This window comes from Orcinus orca, chromosome 11 (genome assembly GCF_937001465.1).
Source record: "Orcinus orca chromosome 11, mOrcOrc1.1, whole genome shotgun sequence".
In the NCBI taxonomy this organism is placed as follows: Eukaryota; Metazoa; Chordata; class Mammalia; order Artiodactyla; family Delphinidae; genus Orcinus; species Orcinus orca.
In genome coordinates, this window is record NC_064569.1 from 85,154,007 (window position 1) to 85,166,404 (window position 12,398).

A 12,398-nucleotide genomic window follows, 5' to 3' on the forward strand; every position below is an offset into this window, starting at 1 on the left:
TTGGAGAGCTTTACATACTCTGGATACAGGTCTTTTGTTAGATGTGTGATTTGCAAATACTTTCCCCCAGTAGGTGGCTTGTCTTCATTCTTTTAACAATGAAAAGTTAAAACTTTCCTTTGCACAGCAAAAGTTTTCAGTTTTGATGATGTCAAATCCATCAATTTTTTGCTTCTACAGATCATGCTTTCAGTGTCATATCTAAGAATTTTTGGCCTAACCCCAGGTCAGGATGAGTTTCTCTTATGTTTTCTTCTGAGAATTTTGTAGTTTAATATTTTGCATTTCAATTTGAGTTAATTTTTTATATGGCATGAGGTATAGGTTAAAGTTCATTTTTTAGCATGTAAATATCCAGTTGTTCTGGGATCACTTGTTGAGAAGACTATCCTTTCCACTGAACTGATTTTTTTTTAATATTTCATTCTAATTTTACAGTGTTCAAAGGGAGGCTTGAGATTTATCAAGGACTTTGAATCTAGAGGATGATGCGTGTCCCAAAGAAGGTTTCTGATTCTTTCCTACACTTTCTAGATTTGGATAGCAATCAGTGGCTAAAAAGTAAGTTATATCATCAAATACAGATTCAACGTTCTCAAAATAGCACCGGGCCTAAGGAGACAAGAAAAGGGCTGATACATCATGAAAAATTTCAACCAAACATTTCTCCAAATCCAAATCCTATCTTTTCACAATATTCTGGAGTATTTTATTCGTGCTCTGAAAATCCAAGAGAGCTAACAGACTCTCTGTTCTCAAAATATGCCTGTTATAACTCTGCTTCCTGGATGCCCCAGTTCACAATTTATCTATATGCTTATCATAATACCTTATATATTCATTAGAAGAAGCAGTGGGCATTCAGAGAAGCAGAGGATAGCAAGGAAAGTTTGATGAAAAAAAATGAAGTTTAACCATTAGAAAAGAATTTTAGATTATAAAATTCATCTTAGGAGATTGGTTCAAGATGGCGGAGTAGAAGGACGTGCACTCACTACCTCTTGCGAGAGCACCTGCATCACAACTCACTGCTGAACAATCATCGACAGGAAGACACTGGAACTCACCAAAAAAGATACCCCACATCAAGGGCCTTCCCTGGTGGCGCAGTGGTTGAGAATCTGCCTGCTAATGCAGGGGACATGGGTTCGAGCCCTGGTCTGGGAAGATCCCACATGCTGGGGAGTAACTAGGCCCGAGAGCCACAACTACTGAGCCTGCGCGTCTGGAGCCTGTGTTCTGCAACAACAGAGGCTGCAATAGTGAGAGGCCCGCATACCGCGATGAAGAGTGGCCCCCGCTTGCCACAACTAGAGAAAGCCCTCGCACAGAAACGAAGACACAACACAGACAAAAATAAATTAAAAAAAAAAAAAAAGATACCCCACATCCAAAGACAAAGGAGAAGCCACAATGAGATGGCAGGAGGGGCGCAATCACAATAAAATCAAATCCCATAACTGCTGGGTGGGTGACTCACAAACTGGAGAACACTTACACCACAGAAGTGCACCCACTGGAGTGAAGGTTCTGAGCCCCACGTTAGGCTTCCCAACCTGGGGGTCCGGCAACAGGAGGAGGAATTCCTAGAGAATCAGACTTTGAAGGTAGTGGGATTTGACTGCAGGACTACTACAGGACTGGGGGAAACAGAGACTCCACTCTTGGAGGGCACACACAAAGTAGGACCCAGGAGAAGGAGCAGTGAGCCCATAGGAGACTGAACCAGACCTACCTGCTAGTGTTGGAGGGTCTCCTGCAGAGGTGGGGGTGGCTGCGCCTCACCGTGAGGACAAGGACACTGGCAGCAGAAGTTCTGGGAAGTACTCCTTGGCGTGAGCCCTCCCAGAGTCCACCATTAGCCCCACCAAAGAGCCCGGGTAGGCTCCAGTGTTGGGTCGCCTCAGGCCAAACAACCAACAGGGAGGGAACTCAGCCCTACCCATCAGCAGACAAGCAGATTAAAGTTTTACAGAGATCTGCTCACCAGAGCAACACTCAGCTCTACCCACCACCAATCCCTCCCAACAGGACGCTTGCACAAGCCTCTTAGATAGCCTCATTCACTAGAGGAGAGACAGCAGAAGCAAGAATAACTACAATCCTGCAGCCTGTGGAACAAAAACCACATTCACAGAAAGATAGACAACATGAAAAGGCAGAGGGCTATGTACCAGATGAAGGAACAAGATAAAACCCCAGAAAAGGGCTTCCCTGGTGGTGCAGTGGTTGGGAGTCCGCCTGCCGATGCAGGGGACACGGGTTCGTGCCCCGGTCTGGGAGGATCCCATGTGCCGCGGAGCGGCTGGGCCCGTGAGCCATGGCCGCTGGGCCTGTGCGTCCAGAGGCTGTGCTCCACAACGGGAAAGGCCACAGCAGTGAGAGGCCCGCGTACTGCAAAAAAAAAAAAAAAACCCAGAAAAGCAACTAAATGAAGTGGAGATAGGCAACCTTCCAGAAAAAGAATTCAGAATAATGATAGTGAAGATGATCCAGGACCTCGGAAAAAGAATGGAGGCAAAGTTCGAGAAGATGCAAGAAATGTTTAGTCAAGATCTAGAAGAATTAAAGAACAAACAAACAGAGATTAACAACACAGTAACTGAAATGAAAAATATACTAGAAGGAATCAATAGCAGAATAACTGGGGCAGAAGAACGGATAAGTGACCTGGAAGACAGAATGGTGGAATTCACTGCCACGGAACAGAATAAAGAAAAAAGAATGAAAAGAAATGAAGACAGCCGAAGAGACCTCTGGGACAACATTAAACGCAACAACATTCGCATTATAGGGGTTCCAGAAGGAGAACAAAGAGAGAAAGGACCGAAGAAAATATCTGAAGAGATTATAGTAGAAAACTTCCCTAACATTGGAAAGGAAATAGTCACCCAAGTCCAGGAAGCACAGAGAGTCCCAGGCAGGGTAAACCCAAGGAGAAACACGCCAAGACACATAGTAATCAAATTGACAAAAACTAAAGACAAAGAAAAATTACTGAAAGCAACAAGGGAAAAACAACAAATAACATACAAGGGAACTCCCATAAGGTTAACAGCTGATTTCTCGGCAGAAATTCTACAAGCCAGAAGGGAGTGGCATGATATACTTAAAGTGATGAAAGGGAAAAACCTACAACCAAGATTACTCTACCCAGCAAGGATTTCATTTAGATTGGATGGAGAAATCAAAAGCTTTACAGACAAGAAAAAGATGAGAATTCAGCACCACCAAACCAGCTCTACAACAAATGCTAAAGGAACTTCTCTAAGTGGGAAGCACAAGAGAAGAAAAGGACCTACAAAAGCAAACCCATAACAATTAAGAAAATGGTAATAGGAACATACATATCAATAATTACCTTAAACGTGAATGGATTAAATGCTCCAACCAAAAGACACACGCTGTCTGAATGCATACAAAAACAATACCCATATATATGCTGTCTACAAGAGACCCACTTCAGACCTAGGGACACATCCAGACTGAAAGTGAGGGGATGGAAAAAGATATTCCATGCAGATGGAAATCAAAAGAAAGCTGGAGTAGCAATACTCATATCAGATAAGATAGACTTTAAAATAAAGAATGTTACAAGTGACAAGGAAGGACACTACATAATGATCAAGGGATCAATCCAAGAAGAAGATATAACAATTATAAATATATATGCAACCAACATAGGAGCACCTCAATACATAAGGCAACTGCTAAAAGTTATGAGAAAATCAACAGTAACACAATAATAGTGGGGGACTTTAACACCTCACTTACACCAATGGACAGATCATCCAGACAGAAAATTAATAAGGAAACAGAAGCTTTAAATGACACAAGAGACCAGATAGATTTAATTGATATTTATAGGACATTCCATCCAAAAACAGCAGATTACACTTTCTTCTCAAGTGTGCATGGAACATTCTCCAGGATAGATCACATCTTGGGTGACAAATCAAGCCTCAGTAAATTTCATAAAATTGAAATCATAGCAATTATCTTTTCTGACCACAATGCTATGAGATTAGAAATGAATTACAGGGGAAAAAACGTAAACAACACAAACACATGGAGGCTAAATAATACGTTACTAAATAACCAAGAGATCCCTGAGGAAATCAAAAAATACCTAGAGACAAATTACAACAAAAACATAAAGATCCAAAAACCTGTGGAATGCAGCAAAAGCAGTTCTAAGAGGTAAGTTTATAGTAATACAAGCCTACCTCAAAAAAAAGAAAAATCTCAAATAAACAATGTAACCTTACACCTAAAGGAACTAGAGAAAGAAGAACAAACAAAAGCCAAAGTTAGTAGAAGGAAAGAAATCATAAAGATCACAGCAGAAATAAATGAAATAGAAACAAAGAAAACAATAGCAAAGATCAATAAAATTAAAAGCTGGTTCTTTGAGAAGATAAACAAAATTGATAAACCATTAGCCAGACTCATCAAGAAAAAGAGGGAGAGGACTCAAATCTGTAAAATTAGAAATGAAAAAGGAGAAGTTACAACAGACACTACAGAAATACAAAGCATTCTAAGACACTACTACGAGCAACTCTATGCCAATAAAATGGACAACCTGGAAGAAATGGACAAATTCTTAGAAAGGTATAACCTTCCAAGAATGAACCAGGAAGAAATAGAAAATATGAACAGACCAATCACAAGTAATGAAATGGAAACTGTGAAAAATCTTCCAACAAACAGAAGTCCAGGACCAGAGGGCTTCACAGGTGAATTCTATCAAACATTTAGAGAAGAGCTAACACCCATCCTTCTCAAACTCTTCCAAGAAATTGCAGAGGAAGGAAAACTCCCAAACTCAATCTATGAGGCCACCATCACCCTGATACCAAACCAGACAAGGGTACTACAAAAAAAGAAAATTACAGACCAATATCACTGATGAAAATAGATGCAAAAATCCTTAAAAAATACTAGCAAACAGAATTGAACGACGCATTAAAAGGTCCATACACCATGATCAAGTGGGATTTATCCCAGCAATGCAAGGATTCTTCAATACACGCAAATCAGTCATTGCCATATTAACAAAGTGAAGAAGAAAAACCATACGCTCATCTCAACAGATGCAGAAAAAGCTTCTGACAAAATTCAACATCCATTTATGATAAAAACTCTCCAGAAAGTGGGCATAGAGGGAACCTACCTCAACATAATAAAGGCCATATACGACAAGCTCACAGCAAACATCATTCTCAATGGTGAAAAACTGAAAGCATTTCCTCTAAGATCAGGAACAAGACAAGGATGTCCACTCTCGCCACTATTATTCAACATAGTTGTGGAAGTCCTGGCCACGGCAGTCAGAGAAGAAAAAAAATAAAAGGAATCCAAAAAGGAAAAGAAGAAGTAAAATCGTCACTCTTTGCAGATGACATGATAGTATACATAGAGAATCCTAAAGATGCCACCAGAAAACTACTAGAGCTAATCAATAAATTTGGTAAAGTTTCAGGATACAAAAGTAATGCACAGAAATCTCTTGCATTTCTATACACTAATGATGAAAAATCTGAAGAGAAATTAAGGAAACACTCCCATTTACCACTGCAACAAAAAGAATAAAATACCTAGGAATAAACCTACCAAGGGAGACAAAACACCTGTATGCAGAAAACTATAAGACACTGATGAAAGAAATTAAAGATGATATAAACAGATGGAGAGATACACCATGTTCTCGGATTGGAAGAATCAACATTCTGAAAATAACTATACTACCCAAAGCAATCTACAGATTCAATGCAATCCCTATCAAACTACCAATGACATTTTTCACAGAACTAGAACAAAAAGTTTCACAATTTGTATGGAAACACAAAAGACCCCGAATAGCCAAAGCAGTCTTGAGAAAGAAAAAAGGAGCTAGAGGAATCAGGCTCCTGGACTTCAGACTATACTACAAAGCTACAGTAATCAAGACAGTATGGTATGGCACAAAAACAGAAATATAGATCAATGGAACCGGATAGAAAGCCCAGAGATAAACCCACGCACCTATGGTCAACTAATCTATGACAAAGGAGGCAAGGATATACAATGGAGAAAAGACAGCCTCTTCAATAAGTGGTGCTGGGAAAACTGGACAGCTACATGTAAAAGAATTAAATTAGAACACTCCTTAACGCCATACACAAAAAGAAACTCAAAATGGATTAGAGACCTAAATGTAAGACTGGACACTATAAAACTCTTAGAGAAAAACATAGGAAGAACACTCTGTGACATAAATCACAGCAAGATCTTTTTTGATCCACCTCATAGAGTAATGGAAATAAAAACAAAAATAAACAAATGGGACCTAATGAAACTTAAAAGCTTTTGCAAAGCAAAGGAAACTACAAACAAGACAAAAAGACAACCCTCAGAATGGGAAAAAATATTTGCTAACGAATCAACAGACAAATGATTAATCTCCAAAATATATAAACAGCTCATGCAGCTCAATATTAAAAAAACAACCCAATCCAAAAATGGGCAGAAGACCTAAATAGACATTTCTCCAAAAAAGACATACAGATGGCCAAGAAGCAGATGAAAAGCTGCTCAATATAATTATTAGAGAAATGCAAATCAAAATTACAATGAGGTAGCAACTCACACTGGTTAGAATAGGCATCATCAGCAAATCTAGAAACAACAAATCCTGGAGAGGGTGTGGAGAAAAGGGAACCCTCTTGCACTGTTGGTGGGAATGTAAATTGATACAGCCACTATGGAGAACAGTATGGAGGTTCCTTAAAAAACTAAAAATAGAATTACCATATGACCCAGCAATCCCACTACTGGGCATATATCCAGAGAAAACCATAATGCAAAAAGTCACATGCACCCCAATGTTCATTGCAGCACTATTTACAATAGCCAGGACGTGGAAGCAACCTAAATGCCCATCAACAGATGAATGGATAAAGAAGATGTGGTATATATATATATATATATATATATATATATACACAATGGTATATTACTCAGCCATAAAAAGGAACGAAATTGGGTCATTTGTAGAGACGTGGATGGATGTAGAAACTGTCATACAGAGTGAAGTAAGTCGGAAAGAGAAAACAAATATCATATATTAACGCATATATGTGGAACCTAGAAAAATGGTACAGATGAACCAGTCTGCAGGGCAGAAACAGAGACACGGATGTAGAGAACAAACGTATGGACACCAAGGGGGGAAAGGGGGCTGGGGGTGGGTGTGTGGGGGTGGGATGAATTGGGAGATTGGGATTGACATATATACACTAATATGTATAAAATGGATGACTAATAAGAACCTGCAGTATAAAAACATAAATAAAATAAAATTAAAAAAAAAAAAAAGAGAAGTCACAGACCCTGTTTTTGTAGCCCTCCCAGCTTCCTTTTTCCCCTCTAAAAAAGTGTTCTCCTCTTGCCATGAGGGAACTTGCACGTGGCTCACCGTAGCTGCAGACTTCAAATTCTCTGCTAATTGTGAATAAACCCATTTTTGCTGGAGGAAAAAAAAAATTCATCTTACTTTCGAAATCTAAAATTAAATTTTGTCACATATTCATTCACTTCTTTGTGGCATTTTCCAGGAGTTGGAAACTGACTTCCTTTATCTTAAAAAACAAACAAACAAACAAGCTAATTTACCATAAATAATTTGTCTTGAAAACTCAAAATTTATTTTAAAATTAAATTGATCCTTCTTAATTACGGTCCTTCAAAAGAACTTCTGAACTTGACGTTTGACTGGATGCAGCCGTCAGCAACCAGGAATAGTAACCTTTAGAAATCAGCAACATGACAGAGACGGCAGGATAGCATAGTACACCAGGGTTTCTTTATGAACCAAAGTGTTGTGAGAATTTGTTGGCAGTGATCTAGGGAAACTCTTCAACAGGGATTTCATTCAAGCCTTTAACTCACTGTAAACAACTGGCTACAATGTCCCTTTCATTTTCCCAGGATATAGACTGTACACCCAGGAGCTCTGAGTGCATTTGCAACGGCCCTTCTCCTTTTCCCCTATTGCACTTGGGAAAGAATTGAGTCAAAAAGCATGCTATTTATGATTCTTCTGAGATTGGTTTCAGGTACCTTTTATCCATTTACTATTCTGGATGATATACATTCGGCTAACTTTTTGAGGTAATGTCAGCCTAGAATGGTCTTTGGCCACATGTCTGTTCCCTTCCAGAGACCATCTGGTACCACAGGAGAGAATGAGGGGGAGACCAGAAGGCTCTGGGCTCCAAATCCCTGAGGCCAGCTCCTCCCTGTATATCCCAGTCAGCCAAGCCAATCAATTCCCCTCTTTTCCTTAAACTTCTTTGAAATGAGGTTCAATTTCTTGCAAACGAATCCTTACAAATACATTCCCTGTGGCCAGAACGGGATGGATATATTACTAATTCCATTTTTCAAATGAGGAAGTTGTGGCTCAGAGAGGGTCAGTAACTTGCTCAAAATCACACAGCTGGTAAATAGCAGAACAGGGATTTGAAATTAGGGCTCTCTGACTTCAAATCTGATGCTCTTTAACCACAAGGTTCTGAAACTCATGAAAGGCTATTCTGGCTACCCCAGAGGCAGGTGAGGTGGGCTCCAGGTAACAGATGTCACTGTGTATTCATGAAATTTCACAGCTCCCAGGCGAGGTTGGTCTGCTCTCCCTTGAGTGCTCCGCTACTCTAACTACTGAGCTCATGCCAAAGAGTAAGTGCTGACTCATCTGGCAAGGGGGCTCATCTTTCCCCTGTCCAGCACGTTGCAACTCTAAAATCTCTTTAAGATAAAATAAGAGGGGCTTCCCTGGTGGCACAGTGGTTGAGAATCCACCTGCCAATGCAGGGGACACATATTCAAGCCCTGGTCCAGGAAGATCCCACACGCCGCGGAGCAACTAAGCCCGTGTGCCACAACTACTGAGCCTGCACTCTAGAGCCCGCGAGCCACAACTACTGATGACCGTGCACCTGGAGCCCGTGCTCCGCAACAGGAGATGCCACCGCAGTGAAAAGCCCATGCACAACAGTGAAGAGTAGCCCCACTCACCGCAACTAGAGAAAGCCCGGGCGCAGCATCAAAGACCCAACGCAGTCAAAAATAAATAAATTAAAATTTTAAAAAAAAGATAAAATAAGAGGATTCAGGAAACTGATATGCACATCTAATTGCAAGGCAGAGCAGTAGTGAGCCAAGGAGGGAAATTCCTGAAGCAGATTCTTGTAGGAAACCTTCTAAGGTGCTTTTAGAATACAAGGCAGAAAGGAGGCCCTGAGAAGCATGTACCTCCAAGAGAAAGCCTGTTTCATTTACTTTTTATTTTGGTTTTTTTTTTTGGTCGTGCCTCACGGCTTGCAGGATCTTAGTTCCCTGACCAGGGATAGAACCCCGGCCCCTTGCAGTGGAAGCATGGAATCCTAACCACTGGACTGCCAGGGAATTCCCTGTTTCATTTACTTTTTAAAAAGCATATGAAATTGTATAAAGATTCCGTATGCCTGATGGGCACACTTCTCTCCCTCTTCACAACGCGACCTCGTCTCTGATGGTGGCACGTTCTGTTTAAGCTGCTATAAACGGGTATTTCCGGTGCTTGCAGTCAAAAGCATTCTAATAGATTAAGTAGGTGCGCAAGAGATGTTTGCGCTTCTAGAGAGGAGCTGATGGTATGGATTTGGCAGAGGGATCAGAGCTGTAAAGGGGTAGAAGAGTAATGGGGGGAAGTCCGGGATGAGAGCTGGAGGAAACAGCTGCAAGACATCTTAAGAAGACATAGAATAAGAAGCAGAAATCTGGGGCCAAGGGAAACGAGTGTCTGGGGCAGAGCGTGAGAGAGCATATTCTGGGTTACCATGGTTCCTGCCTGCGAGCAAGTGCAGCACAGGACTCATTACTATGCGGGCGAGGCCCAGGTGCACGGGAGGTGCAGGCCACCTGCCCGCACTCTCCTCCTCTACACACGTCCTATACGTAGCCTGCGGGACCCCACACTCGCCTGCTTTCCCACCACCTTTGGGGACCGCTCATCCTCAGCCTCTTTGGCTGTTCCCCCATCTCTGGAACCTCTAAATGGTGGACTCTCCTGGCTTGAAATACCATTTATATGCCTACAACTCCCTAATTACTGTCTCCAGCCCAGATCTCTCACGTGGACTCCAGACTCCTAAAGCCAAGTGTCCACTGGGTGGCTCCACTTGAAGGCATCCTCATGTCCAAATTCGAACTCCTGACGTTTGCCCAAAACACACATCTCCCATCATCTCCCCCAGGTGCACAACGGCAACTCCATTCTTCTAATTGCTCCAGCGAAAATGAACTTGGTGTGATCCTTGACCCTTCTCTGTTTCTCATTCCCCACAGATGGACTGGCCACAAATCCTGTCAGTTCCACCTTCAAAATATATCCAAGATCTTCACCACTGGTACCGCCTTCTCCCTGGCCCTTATCACTACCATCCATTGACTGGATGATTCTGCCTGTGTCTTCTTTTAGTTGGTTGTGTTGTTTTCTGTTTAAACTTCTCCAAGCCCTCGCTATTTCTCTCAGAGTAAAAGCCAAAGTCTGTACAGTGTCCTACAAGATCTCACCTGATCACACTGGCCTCCTTGCCAGGCATTCTCCTGCCTCAGAGCCTTTTACACTCGTTCCCTCCACCGGGAATGCTATTCCCTTCACCTGGAACACTCCTGCCAGATATCCACGTGGCTGGCTCCTTCGCGTCCCCCAGACTCAGTCAAAACCCCCTAACCTCAGCGACACATATGTCACTTCTCCTCAGCAATGACCACCGTCCAACATACTGCCCATTTCATCACTGGTTTATCGTCTGCCCTCCCGGTGATAGGCTATAAGCTCCTTGAAGGCAGGGCATTTTGTCTGTTTTGTTCATTGCCATATGCCCAGCATGAGTGCCTGGAGATATGAACCCTCAAAAACATTTATAGGGCTTCCCTGGTGGCGCAGTGGTTGAGAGTCTACCTGCCGATGCAGTGGACACGGGTTTGTGCCCCGGTCTGGGAGGATCCCACATGCCGTGGAGCGGCTGGGCCCGTGAGCCACGGCCGCTGAGCCTGCGCGTCCGGAGCCTGTGCTCCGCAACGGGAGAGGCCACAACAGTGAGAGGCCCAAGTACCGCAAAAAAAAAAAAAAAAAAAAAATGTACAGACTTATAAATATTTTTATAATATAAATATTTTTATAATATAAAAGATTTATAGAACACATGACCCTCTCCTCCAGGAAGCTGCGCAGCACCTCAAACCTCATCTGTTCACAACTGAAATCAGCACCTGCCCCACAGAAGCTCCTCCTCAGTGTTCTCTGAGCATCCTCTTCCACCGCTCCCTCCCAATCCCTCATCCAACCAACGCCTGATTCCTATAGTTTCACCTCCTAAGTGTTTCTTTATCCATCTCCTTTCTACCCTGCCTCATCTCACTGATTAACTCTGCAGTAACTTCCCTCCTGGACTTCCTGCCTGTAGGATTTCTGCTCCCTCCCCTTTCCCAATCCATCACTGGTACAGCTGTCACAGTGACTATTTTTGTTGTTTAATAATTACAGTAAATTAATTTGAAATATACATGCAGGTTGAGTACCTTTTTTTTTTGGCCACGCCGCATGGCGGATCTTAGTTCCCTGACCAAAGATGGAACCCGTGCCCCCTGCAGTGGAAACGCGCAGTCTTAACCACTGGACTGCCAGGAAGTCCCGAGTACCCTTATTTTTTTGTTCAATTTTTCCTTTTCTTTTTATCACTTGAAACATTTAAAGTCTACCAAAAAGTTGAAAGAATGAATTTTCATATACCCTACACCAGATTCACCAATTGCTAACACGTTGCCATATTTCCTTTCTCTCTTTCTCTCTCTCTCTTCTTCCCTCCCTCTGTATATATATATATGTATGTATACATATGTATACACGACTCTTCAGCCCTAAATACTTCCGTGTGCATCTCTTAAGAACAAGGACATCCTCCTATATAATCACAATGCCATTATCACACCTAAGAAAAATAACATTAATTTAACATCACTGGATAAGCAGTCCATATTCAAAATGTCCCCATTATTCCAATATTGTTTTTTATAGTTTGGTTGTCATATCTTTAGTTTCTTTTACTCTTGATCAGTCCCACCTCACCACACTGCCTTTTTATTTTTCATGAACTTTTTTTGGAAGAAGACAAGCCAGTTGTCTTGTAGAATACTACTGACTAAAGAGTTACTATATGATCCAGCAGTCCCAATCCTGGGCATATATCCAGAGAAAACTAATTGGAAAAGATACATGCACGCACAATGTTCATAGCAGCACTACCTACAATAGCTAAGACATGGAAGCAACCTAAATGTCCATTGATAGATGAATGGATAAAGAAGAT

At 41.8% G+C, this 12,398-nt stretch overlaps 1 protein-coding gene across 8 annotated transcripts in view; it reads right to left on the bottom strand.

The window, feature by feature from the left end:
* The window catches only part of GLT8D2 (glycosyltransferase 8 domain containing 2), a 59,211-nt gene that overhangs the window by 28,669 nt on the left and 18,144 nt on the right, over positions 1-12,398 (bottom strand). Inside the window, exon 4 of one of the 8 annotated variants that reach the window (XM_049694708.1) lies at positions 7,460-7,510. The exons of the other annotated variants lie outside the window; for them this stretch is intronic. The gene's annotated coding sequence lies outside the window, so the exon portion shown is untranslated. The remainder of the gene's footprint in view (positions 1-7,459; positions 7,511-12,398) is intronic. 8 annotated transcript variants of the gene reach the window in all.